At 39.1% G+C, this 13,386-nt stretch overlaps 1 long non-coding RNA gene across 1 annotated transcript; it reads right to left on the reverse strand.

Moving 5' to 3' along the window:
• Positions 1-1,004: 1,004 nt before the first annotated feature.
• Positions 1,005-10,698, reverse strand: LOC131380971 (uncharacterized). Its single transcript, XR_009209332.1, has 3 exons — positions 9,171-10,698; positions 7,225-7,322; positions 1,005-1,228 (listed from the first exon to the last, which is right to left on the reverse strand). It is a non-coding gene; the product is annotated as an uncharacterized LOC131380971 (long non-coding RNA).
• Positions 10,699-13,386: the final 2,688 nt, after the last annotated feature.

Consider the following 13,386-nt stretch of genomic DNA (forward strand, 5'->3'; position numbering starts at 1 on the left):
CTCTTTTGGCATTGGTGGAAAATTCAAACCTTGCAAATAGCCAGCCTATGGATAGGAACTTTTCGCCACTCCCACTCCCTAACCATCATTATGGTTTAACCCACTCCTTCTGACTGACTTAAATCAGCATGAACCTGCTTGTGCCTGTGTAAGGATCACGGTGCTTTGGTAAAGAATAGGCCGAGGTAAATATCCAGAGTGACTCAGTGAGTTTAGAGCGCAGATGTATAACTCCACTTGTTATCATAGCCATGTAGCCATAACATGGGAAGGCCATCACTTAGCTCTAAGCCACTATTGTTTGTAAAAGGTATAATTGCCCTGCTGACACTGTATGGGGTGCACTTGTGCCCAGAGAAAGAGAGAGCCAGAGCTGTCTGCCTTGCAGACAAACAAGGGGAAGTCAGGATACAGCTCAGCTCACTTGTGCCCAGAAAGAGAAAGAGTTAAGCTGCTGACCCTGAAGGCAAGGGAAAGCCAGCTGTGCAGCTGTGCATGGGAGCGGCTGGCTCAAGCAGCCAAGACAGAGAGGACAGTCTAAGAGAGCTGCTGCTGATGACAGAGCTGCTGAATAAAGCCATGTCTCATTTACCTGCTGTCTCTGGGTGTTCTTCTAGCTCCATGCCCCATATCTACCCACATCCCTTGGACCTCAGCAGGGGCTTGACCCTAACCCTGAGCATAACAGCCTGTTCTTACTGCCTTAGAAGTCGCTGTGTGAGTAATAAACTTTTTCTCAAGTTTATCTGGTGTGTGGAATGTCCACAGCCTCTACATCATATCTATAATAGGAAGCGGATCCATACCACCTTTAAGGGCGACAGTAATATACAGCCCTTTCTCAGAGGACTGACCAAATAATTTATGATTAATTATTTTCTGAATTCCTAGGTTTTCATAACCCACCTGTTCCCTTTTGCTTCCCTGATGTATTTGTTATTATTGGTGCACAACAAATTACCCAAAATTTAGTGTCTTAAAGTAAATGTTTATTATTTCAGTTTCTGAGGGTTGGGAATGTAGACATAGCTTAGATGGATGCCCCTGGTTCAAAATTGCTTATGGAGCTGTATTAGAATTGTTGGCAGAGGCTGTGGACTCATCTGAAGGCTTGACTGGTAGAGGAGAAATCAGCTTCAAAGCTCCTTCACATGGTTGTTGGCAGGCTTTAGCTCCTTGTCACATGAGCCTCTCTCCCTGCTAGACTGCTTCGTAATATGTCAGCTGGCTTTCCCCAGGGTGAGTAATCCAACAAAGAATGAAAGAGAACATGTCAAGACAGAAACCATAGTATTTTTATATCCTAATATTTAAACTGACCTCTCATTATGTCTGTTTAGTTCTATTCATTAGAAGCTTCATTAGGTCTAGCCTATCCTTGAGGGGAGGGTCATGTATGAATGGAGGACATGAGTATCAGGAAGTGGGGGTTTTGGAGACCATTGAATAAGTTCGCTATTACACCTAGCCCTATGGTAGTAGCTGTTTCCTGCTATTATCTCAGAACTAAAAAGTAACTTTGTGCTTCTTCATCTTCACTGATTACACACCTGTGTAATCAATGTTCTGATATTAAATCCCCTTTCTTTGAATAAAAAGCATGATTTACTTTTCCTGACTTGACTGTAAAAAACACAATACATAGGATCCTATGCTGGAGTTTTTCCACATTTAATTCACACATAAAGAGAGCATGGCATACTTTTGTCCACATCCCATTGGCCAGAACTCTATCACATGACTAATATAACTGCAAAGGTGGCTGAGAAATGTATGGAATACACAGATATTAGTGAAAATAATAGTGTCTGCATGCTGATTTTTTTCAAGAAGTCATACACACACTGTCAATACTTCCTAAGTACTACTTTCTAAGCTAAATAACTTTCTTTACAAAAACATTTTTTTCAAAAAACTCAAAACACTGCAAGCATGGTGATTCTAATTTATGGATTTTTTTCCCCATTGGATTCTTCATGAAGAAATTAATTTCCCAAAAATGTGCTGAAAGTAGTGGAAGCTTCATGCAGTCAATAATTTGAGTCTGTGATTCAAAGGTAATTTAATAATTCTTTCAGTTATTATAGAATTAAAATATTAATAGTTGTTATCAGTGTTTTCAGCAAAAATAGTAACTTTTAGAAACTCTGTACAATATATTAGCATAAAATGCACTATAATTTATGCACAAATTTCTGTTTTTCTGAACTTTAAAATCATTAGAGAGAAATGAAAATGAATCTCATCTATGTGTGAGGGCTTATCTGCTATTTTCGAATACTATGTATCTTTATAGTCAAAACAGATGTAGATAGAATCCATGGTTTAATTACCAAGCAACAATTCTTAATAGCGAACTTCAGTACTTTCAGAGTACGACAGGGAGATTACTTGACTTCAAAATAAGTTTTCCAATTTTATCTGCTTATGTTTTATGAACACTTGTGGTGCAGTATTTATAAAGATGTAATTTCATACTATCAAAAACAAAAAAAAGGTAGGCCTAGCTCTAAAGTAGCTCTAAAGGACCATAACTTCAATATCTTATTGAAGTTAAGCTGGTGTAAATTCAAATAAGATTATTATAACTTTAGAATGTTAACTGTACTCCCCAATGTAACCACAAAGAAAGCAGATAAAGTACACATAAAAATATGAGAAAGGAATGTAAATGTTGCACTACGAACAATCAACTCAACAAAATGAAGACAGTATTACAGGAAATGAAATATGAAAAGCTATAAAGCATATAGAAAACAAATAGCAAAATGACAGAAACAAGTTCCTCCTTATTAGTAATTAAACATAAATGAATTAAACTTTCCAATCAAAAGATGGAGATTAGCAGAATGAATAAAAAACAGGACCCAACTACAGTCATGCACTGCTTAACAACCAGGATATGTCCTGAAAAATGTATCATTAGGCAATTTTATCATTGTGAGCATTATAGAGTGTACTTACACAAACCTAGATGGTCTAGTGTACACACACCTAGGTGATAAGGTATAGCCTATGGCTTCTAGGCTGCAAGACTGTACAGCATATTACTGTACTGAATACCATAGGCAATTATATCACAATGATAGGTATTTTTTAAATCTAAACATATCCAAACATAACAAAGTTGTAGTAAAAATAAAGTATTGTAATTATATAGGACCACCATCATATCTTTAGTCCACTGTTGACCAAAATATTATTACATGGCATACGACTGTATATGCATCTACAAAAGAGCCATTTTAGATCCAAAGACGGAAACAGATTGAAAGTGAAAAGATGGAAAAATATGTTTCCTGCAAATATTAATAGTAACCAAAAGAGAGCAAGGGTGGTTATACTAAAATCAGACAAAATAGACTTTACATCAAAAAGTTTTATAAGATAAAGGATAATCCATATTAGTAAAAAGTTGAATACAACAAAATATAACAATGATTAATATTTACACACCTATATAAGACCATCAAATGTTAGAAGCAAAACCAGACAGAATTGAAAGGAGAAACAGACAATTCCACAACAGTTGGAGACTTCAATATCCTATTCTCAATAATGGACAGTACAACTAGATGGAGTAGGACAATAGAAGACTTAAACAACACAATATACCAACTAGATCCACTAGATATGCAGCTTACAGTCTATCCAATAACAGAATACACATTCTTCCCCAGAGTACATGAGACATTTTCATAGACCATACGTTAGATCACAAATTAGGTCTCAATAGAATTAAAAAGACAAAGAGCATACAGAGTATATTCTCCAACCCCAATTAGTTATAGTTAGAAAACAATAACAGCAGGAGAAATTCACAAATTTGAGGAAATTAAACAGTCTTACACAACTACTGGATCAAAGAAGAAACCACAGGAAAATGAGGTAAACTTAGAAATAAATGAAAATGGAAACACAGCACCAAAACTCATGGCACTAGTGAAAGCAGTGCTAAGGATCAAATTCGCATTCATAAACGCTTACGTTAGGAGCTAAGAGAGTTCTCAAATCAACAACTTAACTTTATAGCTTAAGAAACTTGAAAAACAAGAATAAGCTAAATGCAAAACTACTAGAAGGAAGGAAATAATAAAGATTAGAGCATAGATCAACAAAATAGAAATAAAAAATAGAGAAAATTAATGGAACCAAAAGTTGGTTCTTTGAAAAGATCAACAAAATTGACAAACTTTAGCAAGATAAACAAAGAAAAAAAGAAGATTCAAATTACTAAAAATCAAAAGTGAAAGTGAGGACATTATTACTGATTCTACAGAAATAAAAAAAGATTATGAGAGTACTATACACAATTGTATGCCAACGAATTGGATAACCTAAATATAAATAAATTCCAAGAAATGCAAAACCCATGGAAACTAAATCACAAAGAAACACAAAAATCTGAGTAGACCTATAGCTACCAACAAAACTGAATCAGTATAAGATGTATAGGGAAAAAAAAGGATATTTTGCCTTTTCTTATACCTTCAATACAACAGAGAATCCTTCACCTCTAATCACTAAGATACGTGGGAATTTCTCCCCACACATGAAGCAAACAATCCATTCAGCAACTGACACCAGCTGGCTGTCCTATAATTCAACTCAATTTGCAACTATCTAACTGATAATAGTGTCAGATCCCACAGCCTGAGGGCTCAGTTCCACATGGGTGCTCCCCACTTCAGATGCCAGTCAGTTGTAACCACAAGTTATGATCTGTGCTTCTGATCAACTAGCTATTAATTAGCGTTCCCACAACTCTCAGGTTTAAGTAATTTACTAGAATGGCTTGCAGAACTCAGGGAAACATTTAGGTGTACCCATTTATTATTTTAAAATATTACAGAGGATACAGATGTATGGCCAGATGGAAAAGATACAGAGGGCAAGGTGTGTGGGAAAAAGCACAGAACTTCCATGCCCTCCCTAGGTGCACCATCCTCCAGGAAACTCTCTGTTCAGCTATCCAGAAGCTCTCCAAACCCTATCCTTTGGGGTTTTTATGGAGGCTTTATTATGTAGACATGGTTGATTACATCAATGGCCATTGGTGATCAAATTAATCTTTAGCCCCTCTCCTCTCCCAAGGTGGGGTGTGTGTGACTAAAAGTCCCAATCCTCTACTTTTTTGGCCCAATCACATTTCTACGTGTCTGTAGATCACAGATCATATCTTTTTTGTCGAATCGCAATTCTACATGGCTGCCCATTCTTCATCAAACTTAAGCCTAAAAATAATTTTCCCTAGGTCTTTGGTATTCATTTCTGAAGACTCCTGTGGCATGTAAAACTTCGATTAAACAAATTTGTTATGCTTTTGTCTTGTTACTTTTCTTTTGTTACCGGAATCTTGGCCATAACCTTTATGATGAATGAGGAAAGGTATCACATCTGTCCATCCCTACACACCCATTAGAATGGCTACAATCAGAAAAACAGAAAATAAAAAGTGTTGGTGAGGATACATAGTTGAAACTCTTCGCACTGTTGGTGGGAATGTAAAATGGTGCAGCCACTGTGGAAAACACTATGGCAGTTCCACAAAAATAAAAAAAGAATTGCTATATGATCTAGCAATTCCAATTCCTGGTTATGGATCCAAAATAAGTGAAAATAGAGTCTCAAAAAGATATTTGCACACCCATGCTCACAGCTGCATTATTTATAATAGCTAAAACATAGAAGCAATCCTAGTGTCCATCAAAGTGTTAAAGTATGCTACTGGCTGATAGATAAAATGAATTCCCTGGGGCTGAGGCACTCTATGTTAAAATTGAGCAAGGTTACCATAGCTGGGTGAAGGAATAGCCATGTACTCTGTTCTCAGAAAGAGACTGTAAAAATGTCACAGAGCCTTTCTGTTTGCAATCAAGCCAAACCAGTTCCTGTTATTGGAACCGAGATAGACTGCAGCTGGAAATTCTCAAAGTGACCCCAAACAGATCACCTGAGGCCAGCCAATAAAGAGACACTTGTGATGTCTTGCTTAAAGTTTATCCAGTCTAAACCCCGCACCTGATTTCCACCCCACCCTCATCCTGCGGTTTTTGCCTTTATAATCTCCTACTCTCTGACTTCTCCTTGAGGTCTACACCAGTGAAAGGTCTCCTTTCATTCTACACCAGAGACTACATCTTCCCAATCTACAGACTGCTTTTAGAAAATAAATTTCTCCTTTTGCTTCCACAGATCTCATTGGTCTTTTGTTAATAGAAGGATGAATGGATAATCAATATGTGGTACATGGGGAGCTAATTGTTTACTGGGTACGGAGTTTCAGTTTTATAAGATGAAAAGAGCTCTAAAGATAGATGCTGGTGGCTCACGCTTGTAATCCCAGCACTTTGGGAGGCCGAGGCGGGCGGATCACGAGGTTAGGAGATCGAGACCACGGTGAAACCCCGTCTCTACTAAAAATACAAAAAATTAGCCGGGCGTGGTGTCGGGGCACCTGTAGTCCCAGCTACTCAGAGAGGTTGAGGTAGGAGAATGGCGTGAACCCGGGAGGCGGAGCTTGCAGTGAGCCGAGATCGAGCCACTGCACTGCAGCCTGAGTGACAGAGCGAGACTCCGTCTCAAAGAAAAAAAAAAAAAAAGATAGATGCTGGTGATGTATGCACAATAATTACGAATATTTAATATCAATGAACTATATACTTAAAAATTGTTGACGATAAATTTTGTCGTATTTTACCACAAAAAAATGGAAAAAAGGACTTGCAAAAATAATTTTTAACTACATAAGAATGTCTAGTTGTTTCCAAAAATTAAAAACATAGGGTGACCATTCTTAAAGCTACCTCAAATATCTAAAAAGGTGAGAGTGCTATGGATTTGAACAGTTTCAAGTAGACCTCTTCTAAAATATGTACGTCAGTTTTCATAAACACATATATATGGTTGACTGGAAAAAACAAGAATCTGCATCTTTTGTTTGTTTTTTGTTTTTGGTGAGTTCTATCTTCCCTATTACTATTTTTATTTTTTAGTTTTTTAATTTTAAACATTTTAAAAATTTCAATAGTTTTATGGATACAAGTGGTTTTTGATTACATGGATGAATTGTATAGTGCTGAAGTTTAGGATTTTAGTGCACCTGTCACTCAAGGAGTGTACATTGTACCCAACAGATAATTTTTCATCGCTTACCCTCCTTCTTCTCTCCCCTGAGTCTCCAATATCCATTATATCACTTGGTACGCCTTTGCTTATACATACCTTAAGTCCAACTTGCAAGTGAGAACATAGGATATATCTGGTTTTCAATTCTGGAGTTACTTCACTTAGAATAATGGTCTCCAGTTCCATTTAAGTTGCTGCAAAAGACAATGATTCACTCTTTTTTACAGCTGAGTAGTATCCCATGGAGTGTGTGTGTCTGTGTGTGTGTATACATACATATATACACACATGTATATGTATATGTGTGTTTGTGTATATATTTTATATATATAAAACGTATCACATTTCTCTGTCGATTTATTGGTGGGCAGTTAGGTTGAAGAGTCTGCATCTTTTAAGACCGTCCCCTCTTAATAAGCTGGGTTATTAAGTAACCTTGCAACACACTGTTGTCAGCAACAGCTCAAATTTGGCTTGGCAACCACACTTCAGTTTTGACGCAATCTTTAGAGGAATTCCTGAAATTAGTTTCCAAAACTATAAATTTGCTGAGGCTATTTGGCTGTTTAACTGTTGCTTCTTTTTATGCAGTGATTTAGCAACAGGTAATGTAACAATGTGGCAGGAAATCCTCACTACCCTGAGGTTTTATATTAGAAAAATATCTTTTGAAATCCAAACAATCTTTTCCAATATAACCGTCTATGAAATGTTAAATGAAAATCAAATTAGCACACTAAGGTTAAATTCAATTGTATATATAAATTCACTTATAAGATCATCAAATTCATATAATTTAATTATAACTTATATTCTATCTATAAAACACCTGGAGAAGCCAATCACTATTTAATAAAACATTAACTTAAATTATTAACATAATGAATGATGGATTTAAGTGATTTAAAAGCAAACACTTACTACTCACAATCCACCTCTAGATAAATTCACATGATCAAAACCTGAGTCAAGGTTCAGTTTACAGAATGCCAAGTCCAACAAAAAATTGCACCCAAGGGATTCAGGTGATGGAGATGTTTTATGAGCACACACAAAACAAGTGATACACGTTTTTGTCTCCACTTAAGATGAAAGGAATTTTCTTCTTTGACCACTGTGTTTCACACAAGGTAAGCTTTTTATCTGATCTGACGAGAGATCTTCTTAGTTCCCAGCTTTAGTTTATATGGCCTATTTGTTTAAGGCAAGTCACAGACATCATTTTACAGCCCACAGTTCAAAGGTTCTCCTTAGAAAGGCTTCCTAATCTCTTTCTCTATTTTCTGGGCCTTGGTTTGTTTTCTTGCTCCTTTTAGGTTAAGGGCTTTGCAGCATTTAAGATTTTATCTTTTTTTGGTTTCACATTAATAAAGGTTTAATGATAATCTGTTTGCCTCAGCCTGAAGGCTTAGCAAAATTGAAACAAAGGAAAAGGGATTCTTATCTTACTAATAGTTTTTTGCTTGAGCAAAAATTATCCCTTCAGAAATTTTGCTTCTACAAAAGTATTTCTTCAGAAGGTGCCGAAAGAAGCACTTTCATGTCTTTTACCCTGAAGAAGCCCTCCTAAGAAAAAGCAAATCATTACAAGAATCTAATAGAGGTTTTTAATTTTTATTTTTTCCTCTTTTTTGAAGGTCTGGCTGGTGGAGGGAGGCCCCCATTTTTCTTTATGGGATGGGAAAAACTTTCCTCCAGTCTTTGGTTCTTACGGTAATTAAGGAATAGAACTGTTTCTGATTTCTAGTCCATTCCCTTTCACTCGAGCCCTATTATTTTCCTGTTTGTCTGAAAAAATTTCTGATTTCACATCTGCCAACTACTCTCATTCTCATTAAAACCTCAGCTAAAAAACCTTTCTTTCACTAAGCTTTACTCTCTTAGGCCTAGCTAAAATTCCTTCCATTCTTTCGTATTAACTAAAAGCACCTTTCCTGTAGGCTGTTCCACTGTAAAAAATCATATTATAAAAGTGGATAAAAAGCAATACGGTGAAAGTAGAAACAAAGTGGAGGGAAAATGAAAATGGGAGAAATGGTTACCTGTTTTGGAATCTGTAACCGTAAGCTCCTGGTGGGTGGAGAGTCGTACATTAAGTAACTAGTTTGGCTTTTATTTTTAAGTTCACTTCTCAAATCTTTATTCACACTCCTTTCTTCTAAAATTGACAGAAGTACAGAAGGGAACAACACACAGTAAAACTAACCAGAATGCGTCCATCTGGCATGCCTTTCAGGAATCCAGCCCACTAATATTTGCCATGGGTTTCATGACTCAACCCTTCAAGACGCCGCACAAGGAGAATTTCCTCATTTTGCAGAACTGCCAAATCTCATTCACTGGAGCAAAGGCTCCTCATTTGGGGCTCATTTTTAGACAGTTGTTTATCTGTTTATATATTGTAAAAATCTCCCTCAGCGGATGGAATTTGTCATGCATTTCTAAATAGTGAGTAAACATATTCCTCCACCCCCTTCCGGCAGTACACACTTCAGCATTTTGGCCACTGAGCTTAGTTGAATTTCTCTCTCCTTCCCTCCTCCCCTCTTCCCACGCAGCCTAGTTTTATTCTTGCTTCCTTGGTTTTATTTCTTCCTCTCTTCCTCCCTTTTTCTTCCTTCAGCTACATCTTTCAGCCTCGTTTGTTCCTTGGAGGCTTTTATTCTCCCCTCTTCTTTCCTCCTTCCCTTTCTATTCTCCTCTCTTCTTTCCTCCTTCCCTCGCTTCAGCTACTTCTCTTAGCCCCATTTGTTCCTTCCAGGCTCCACTTTCTTCTCTTCCATTGGTAATTTGTCTAATTTACTCCACTTGAAAAAAGAAAAATCTTGATTTATATTTGTATCTTCTTCCCTTCAAAACTGTTCATCTAAGTTCCTCTTAATCTCCTCCCTCCTATTTTAAAATAACAATTAACATTTAGCGAGTGCTAAGTGCAGGCAAGATGCCAAGCTCTCTCGCAGTCTCTCTTGAGGGAGGTACCTTTATTACCCTGTTTCATGGATGAAAAAAGCACAGAATTCAAGTAACTTGCATAAGTCACGAAGCTATAACCAGGAATTTGGCTATGCAAGCAATGGGCTTTAAAAATTCTTTTAAAAGTTTTATTAGATTCAAAGACTATGTATAAAATATATGCAAATTATAAACGAAACGTATCTTTTGATGGGGCACCATGGGGGCAAGTTTCCAGTTTTGCCCATTAAAAAAATCCTTCCCAATTTTTGAGGCTTCTGCCATTGAACACGGCTCCTCTTCCCACTTGGCTCGACAAACGCGTCTTTTATTATGACTCAGCCTAGCCCGTTCCTTGCCAAGCGGCTGACGCTCGCGGCAGAGGCGCCGGGGCCGCCGCTCGGGGGCGAGGGTTCGCGCCGCGGCTCGCGCCCGCTTCTCCCGCTTTACGGCTGCTGAAAACCCGGCCCGGCAGCCGTACCGCAGACGAGCCCGCGCCCGCGCCCGCGCCGCTCAGGTAATCGGAGTCCTTCCCTTTTCAAAGTTTTGCCAAAACAAGCTCCGCGCTCTGAGGCGGCGCGGCCTCGGACGAGCGGTCCGTGTCTCCTTGCTCCTCCCTCCTACCCAAGCTGGCGCGACTGAGCTGTTGGCCGCACCCCTGCGCGGGGCCCGGGGCGCCGAGCCGGCGTGAAGTACGGGGGCCGAGGGGCGCCCGGCCTGCGACGGGTTCTGAGCGACTCCGCGGGGTGGCGCGCGGGGCACCTGGCTCCGGCAGTCCGCGAGCCGCGCTGGCCGATGGAGCTCCCACCCCGCTCCAAGGCCCCCGCCCACCTCCCGAAGCCGCTTGTCTTAGGAGAGGAGCGTAGCAGCTCCGAGTCCCCGCTTCTGACACGTTCACACACGTATGCAGTACACGCCGGCCAGGCAGCCCGACACGGCGCGCTAGCGGAGCGCAGGTAAAGAGCGGCGCCGCGGACCCGCGCGTTCGAAATGGCGCGCAGCACAGTGCCGCCCCCGCGCGTGAAATGCCGCTTCAGAGGACGCGCAGGATGGCTCTCAAGGAAGTTTATGAGAAGCCATGGAAAGAGCAGCCTGGGATCAGAGCCTGCGCTGCTGGTTCTACTTTAGCGTCTGGCTTACTACCACATTTGCCCTACAGTTACATTGCTTCATAGCGCGTCCTTCCTGTTTTCCCCCACATTGTTTGCTTTTTTTTTTTTTTTCATTTTTCCTTTGTATTGCGTCTCTTGGTGCCTTGTGTTCTTTTCCCCCTCACTTTTAGAATAGCAATTGAATAGCATACAGTAGCCTTTACATTTCAAGCTATGGTCCTTAAGCTGTCTTTACTTACTAGGGCTTGCATCCTGAGGAGTGTAAAGGATTAATTAACTGTGGATTAAGTTGCTGGACTGAAAGTTGTGTTGCAGTTATCCCTGCAGAACAGAGAAGAAAGACTTGTTTTTTTTTAACCACCCGAGAGCCTTAAGATAATGGTGTTGCTTCTGTGGAAGGAATACATCTTGACAAACATTAAAAATTATGTCATAGGATCCTGTAGTATCCACTCCAGTGAGTTCGATTTGGTAACGGTTCTTTGTCATCTATGAGTTAGATCCTGTGCTAACTGGTGACAGGTTAAGAGAGAAGAGATTCCGTTCCTGTCCTCAGGAGAAGGGACCATGGTGAGCACTGGCGTAATCCTACGAAGTGCTCTGGAGAATGGGGGAGGAAAAGCTTAAAAGGAAGAGTTGGGTTTAAAACTGGATTTTTGGTATTTTAAGTAGGGTTTTCACCATTTTTTCCCACACCCCAAGAATTCTTAATGGAAAGGGGAATTATTTCAACAATAATTTCACCTTTAACTTTTTAGAGATTTTTTTTCTCCTTTACAATCGGCAGTAATGTCTGATCTCAAGACTTATGGGAAGTGTAAAAGTAACTCCTCTTAATAAGGGTGACGTAATGCATTCCTGATACCATAAAAAGAGTATTAAAGACCTTTAATGTAGGACGACTAACAAGAATGAAATGTAATTTATTAATTGCTTACATAAAGCATTATTAGATTTATGTAGAGCACTCAATACTTATTAGTCAACAATTGTTTGTTGATTGCTTACTGCGTGCCAAGCACTGTTCTTGACACTGGAATAAAGCAAAGAAGAAACTTCTGCCTTCTTGGAATATACATTCTAGTGGAGGGAGACAGTATATGTAGTACATAAGAAAAATATAAGGTGAAACCGTAATAAGTGCTATGGACTTACTACATAAAGCAAGAAAAAGAGTGTGTGTGTTTAGTAATTTAAAATAGGATTTTACCGGAAGTCCTCTGGAGAAAGTGACATTTCAGTAGACTTGAAGAAGATGAGGGAGTAAGCCATATGATATTTGGGGCAAGAGCTTTCCGGGCACAGAGAAATAGCAAGTGCAGAGGCCAGGCACGTTGCTGTGTTCAAGGATCAGCAAAGAAGCTTGTGTAGCTGAAGTGGAATGGAGAATAGAGGAGAAGTAGGATATGGGATTTTAAATGTCATAGGGGCCAGATAGTACTACATGGTTTGCTAAGCTATTGTAATGATAACGTTTACTTGAAGCCATTTGGAGGCCATTGGAGCCTTTTGACCAGAGGAATGACATGATCTAACACATCTGTTTGACACCATTACTCTGCCTACTGTGTTGAGAACAAACTGAAGAAAGCAAGGGTAGAAGCAGGGATAACAGGCTATTATAATTCATGTGACAGATCATGGTGGCTTTGACCTAGATGATAGCAGTGGAAGTGGTGAGTAGTTCATATTCTGTATATATATTTTGAGGGTGTATTCCTCAGGGTTTGCTGAGAGATAGGATATGGAATGTGAGAGCAAAAGAAATTAAGGAGAATGTAATTGCCTAAGCAACTGGAAAGATAAGAGTTTCTGTTAACTGAGATTGGAAAGAACAGGAAGAAGATGTGGTAATTGGGATTAAGAATCTGGATTTGGGTATGTTAGGTGTTAGATGGGTTTTAGATATCCAAATGGAAATGTCAAGCAGGCAGTTAGCTGAAAGACCAAGCTAATGGCATACATTTAGGACTCTTCACCATAGAGCGGCTTCTGAAAGCAAAGAGATTCAATGCATCAAAAGTGTGTGAGTTTAGAATATTGAAGATGACCAGGGACCAGACTTTACATCATAAAATCTGGTACGTAATGGTGTACATCAGCATTATGAGATGAGGAGAAACCAGAAAAGGAGTCTGAAAAAGAGCTGCATTCCAGGTAAAAGGGAAAGCAGGAGAATATGGAATCCTGGAAA

The sequence above is a fragment of the Hylobates moloch genome, unplaced genomic scaffold (genome assembly GCF_009828535.3).
Source record: "Hylobates moloch isolate HMO894 unplaced genomic scaffold, HMol_V3 SCAFFOLD_13, whole genome shotgun sequence".
NCBI classification, from domain to species: domain Eukaryota; kingdom Metazoa; phylum Chordata; class Mammalia; order Primates; family Hylobatidae; genus Hylobates; species Hylobates moloch.